Below are 4,421 nucleotides of genomic sequence, written 5' to 3'. Positions count from 1 at the left end.
CCCATCCATTTCTCCAAGCAATGCTGATGTCCCTCTCATTACGAAGACTGGCCACTGTAACATTTTCTGCACCAAAGGAAACCTTCAAGCAATGCTGCAAAAGTTGAAAAACAGGAAATGCAGTTAGTATGGAAAATGACACCCTCCTGGAAGAGGAGGGAATTACAGTATGAAAAGGGAGCTCAGTCACACACAAGGGCATACTTCTTCTACAAACTGTCAGTTGTATTAGTATAGGTATTTTAAAACAGTGTGGTCAGTGTGGTCCCCAACTCCCCATTCACCTGCATGTGCTCCACTTTCAACTTTCTTAAAGAAATATTTTTGAGGAAATAAGGAAATAATTGCCCACATCATAGGAGAAAACTCTCACCTGCTCAGATACCTACCCAGGTGAGAGGATGTGGTTTATGGGGGGGAAAAGAAAAGAAAAGAAAAGAAAAGAAAAGAAAAGAAAAGAAAAGAAAAGAGGTGAATAAGGTCATGCACTCCCTTTTCTGTATCCACTGAAGGCAGTCCAAGGAAGCAGCCAATTGGACATGTGCATGTGCATCAGATTTCTGGTTTGTTGACGGTATTCTTCCTATTTTTTAATTAGGAGAAACAGGAGGTTGACTTGGGATTTAGTTGTCCTTCATTCTACATCTCTCACCTATGTTTTCTCAGGACTTTCTAGGCTTAGTGTTCCATGGTGTTTTACCCTTGCTCAGGGTCCCCTTTCTCCATCTGTATTTTCTCATCTTCATCAGTGGTCGCTAGGAGTCAGAATACTCCAGTTCCACCAACACTGCCTTTGGCAGCTCCATTTCACTCTCTGAGCCTTAAGTTTCTCATCTCATTTTCCAGAGCTATAAAAAGTGGCATCCATGATACCATTACCTCTCATAGGTTTATTAGGAGATTAAATGAAATAATGACTGTGAAAGGATTTCTTTGTAAGTCTAAGTCTAATCCCTGTCTTGATGGCTGACCTGCCAGGCCTATGGGAAAAGTGGGAAGCTGTTAAAATAGTCAATCCTGATTTTTATTCTGTTCTTTTGAAGCTAACAGTGACACAACAAATAACAATTTTATGCCATATTGAGATCAGCATGTCCAATATTTTGAATGTTAGAGAAAGATATTAAAAACCAAAAGGAAAAACTAAAAACTTTCTGAATATGGAAGTTTTTTTCATCCAGAATTTGATGATTACTTATTTCACAATTGAAGTAAAAGTACCCATTCTATAAATACATTAATGTTCAAATATGGGTTATTATGAACAGAGAGTAAACTCTTTGGCATCTATTTCTGGATTCTTTCCAATGTTTCCCAACTTACCTATTACCCAGGAGTTAAGACCTACAGAGGTGTTTTTGGAAAAGCACATCACATGCTAAGACCACCAACACAACGCAACAAATATTCATATGCAATTGGAAAAGGTCTACCACCACTAACACTCTTCCTCTCTTCCTTTTTTTAAACTTTTTTATTTTTTAAAACACCATTAGCATTTGGTTTAATTATTCTATAAAAACATCATGACTGGATCCAGAGACCACAGCCTCAGACTCATTGGCAAAATGATTATTTGGTCTTGCATGTGCTGCCCTGGCCTCCTCTACCCATCAAGTTTCTGGAAAGCATCTGAGTAGAGAGAACTCAGGACACATAGCAATCAGGCAAGTCTGTGACTTGGTAAGAACCGGTGGACAGTGTGATGAGCGGAATGCCCAAGTTAGTGATGTGGCCAGGAGGGAGGAATGCACTGCTCAGTGGCTCCTAAATCCATCCTGTGGCTCTGGAAGCAGGAGGAGGAGAGGAATGAGGCTTCAACTCGCTGGCTGTCCTCTGTTCTCAGCGACTGCCAAATATATACAGTAGAGATGGCTAGGGTGTCCTACACCTTCCCCTGGACGCGGGGGGCCAACTGGTGTGGAAGGAGGAGGGGAAGAAGAAGGTAGAGAAGTTGAGACTCCAAGGGTCTTCTTCAAGGTACCCTGGCCCTCAGTTAACAGTTCCTCCCGGGCAGCCAGCTTCTGTGAGAGCCAAAGACAATGGAAAAGGGAGAGAGGGAGGGAGGAGCGAGGACCCAGTAGGCCATCAAGCAGCTGCAACTTGGGAAATGCGTCCACATCTGTGTTCCATCTTCTGAAAAAGAAAAATCCCAACCCCCCCCCCAACCACACACTGCCCCTGTCACTGTCTGCTTGACACAAAGTTCCAGGACCCTAAAAAAAACCAGAGTACCTCTTCATCCTTTTGGGAAACAGGGTGGGTGATGGTTGTCTCTGCTTGCTTCCTCCCAATCTAGGGAGGTGGAGAGGACAGATGAGCACGGTCAGCCTCAGGAGACTGGCAGGAGGAACCATGTTTCCAGGGGCAGCACTGGGGCTTCAACCCGAAGTGTCAGAAAGGCTTGTCGGGTCTACTGATCTTGACATCCCCGCTGGCTGCCTTGCAGATGACGCTGTTCGTATGCTTGCAGCGGCAACCAGGGCGGCACAGGAGGTCATAGCCACGCTGGGCCAGCTTCACGCAGCCAGTGGCGGGCAGGTAGCAGAGCAGGCAGGGCAGCACCACGGAGAGGGCACCCATGAAGGACCAGCGGGCGCAGCAGTTGGAACGGGAGCAGGAGCAGGGGTGGTCGGCGCAGGAGCCCTCATCGTCCTCGTTGGTGCAATGGTAGAAGATGCCCTCACCAGGCACATACATGTGCCATAGTTGACCAGGCATTCCTGGTTGCAGACCCAGCAGGAGGGTAACGTCCGGGGGGACGCACACTCCTTGTACTTACACTTCCCACAGGCCTCGCACAGAAAGAAGTGCTTGTCTAGCTCTGGTGGGACTGCTGGGCCCTTGAGGTCCAGTGGCTTACAGTGGACCACCTTGGGCTGGAGGCGCACTGCCCTGGGCGAGGCCTGCTCAGTCACAGGGGGCGGGGCCATGTGGTCTAGGAGCCGCTGGTCAGAGGAGGTGCTGCTACTGCTGCTGACAGAGCTGGGGTGCCCACTGAAGGAGATCCAGTGATGGGTGACATCCTGGTCACAGCGGGCAGGTGTTGGGGCCAGTTCTGGGGCCCCAGCTCGGGGCCGCTTGGGGCCGGTGGAGGGCGCCAGGCCAGGGTTGTCAATGTAGTCGTTCTCCACGTGGCTGGTCTTCATCTAGTCAATGGGAAGGATGGTGAGCAGGTGCTGGAACCGACTGTGGGGCATTCGGCTATCAAGAAGGGGCTGCACCATGACTGAGCTGGGAGTCAAAGGGACGCTCTGTGGGATCGGGGGCTCCATGGGGCTGGAGGTCCTGGACTGCGCCGAGAAACAGGTTTCTAAGGGCCTTTGAGGAGCTGCGGAGTCACAAGCATCACTCCACGTCTCTGTAAATCCCGGAACCCGAGAGGGTCAGCCGCTGCTGTACTCTGCAGACGCCAGCCAGAGGAACCCGCAAGGCTCCCTGAGTCCCGCAGCGCCAGCTCTGGGCTGTCAGCTCTGCTCGCTGCCTGGGCGGCGGATGTTGCCTTCCTCTCTTCCTTTATCCCCTTTTGGGCTAGGTTCTTTCAAGGTCACTTCGCAGTTAGCAAGATCTTCCTGGTAACAGTAGACAATGCTTATTGAAAGCTTCGCAAGTTCTAGCTATTGTGCATTACTGTCATATCTCATTCAATCCTCATATAAGACCACAAGGCAGAGGTGGGAGGCTGGAAATAGACACCCCCACCTCCACAATCCAAATATCTACTGGCACCTGTAAATCTTCCCTTAAAGGCAAAAAAAAAAAAAAAAAAAAAAAAAAAGGATCTTTGAAGATAGGGAAATTATTCTGTATTACACAGGTGGGACTTAGATACAATCATATGAATCCTTATAAGAAGGAAGTAAAAAACATTCAGTATACAGAAGGGAAGGTGATATGACCAAGGAGGCAGAAATTATTGGAATAATGAGGCCATAAGCTAAGGAATGTATAGTGACCAGAAATGGGAAGAGGTAAGGAGCAGATTCTCCCCAGAGCCTCTGGAGGGACTGAAGCCTTGTTTACTTCTTGATTTCAGTCCCATGAAATTGCCTTTGGACTTCTAACCTGCAGAGTTGTGAGAGAATAAATTTCTGTCATATTAAGCCACCAGGTTTGATTTTTTTTTAAAACAGTGATCACAGGAAATGACTACAGCATTTATTAATATTATCATTATAGCCATTTACACAAGGATAAACCTAATCAGGGAAAATCATGTTTAAGGAAAGACAAGAAACTAGACCAAAGTCACAAGTAGCAAAGCCAAAATTTGGACCCTTGAAGTCAAACTCCAGAGTCAGCACAGTAAACCAGTCAACCTGGCCCTTGGCAACCCATAATAACTCTGGTGGATGCTTGCCTATTCTGCGGCACCTGCCATGATTATGCACAGTACCAAAGCTGTCTTTTCATTTTTGAAA

At 47.3% G+C, this 4,421-nt stretch overlaps 1 pseudogene; it reads right to left on the bottom strand.

Annotated features, from left to right (window-relative positions):
- Positions 1–2,394: 2,394 nt before the first annotated feature.
- On the bottom strand, positions 2,395–3,324 carry LOC124958040 (protein sprouty homolog 4-like; annotated as a pseudogene).
- Positions 3,325–4,421: the final 1,097 nt, after the last annotated feature.

Source organism: Sciurus carolinensis, chromosome 11 (genome assembly GCF_902686445.1).
Source record: "Sciurus carolinensis chromosome 11, mSciCar1.2, whole genome shotgun sequence".
NCBI classification, from domain to species: Eukaryota; Metazoa; Chordata; class Mammalia; order Rodentia; family Sciuridae; genus Sciurus; species Sciurus carolinensis.
The sequence above is the reverse complement of the archived record's forward strand: the minus strand, read 5'-3'. Positions and strand labels throughout refer to the sequence as shown.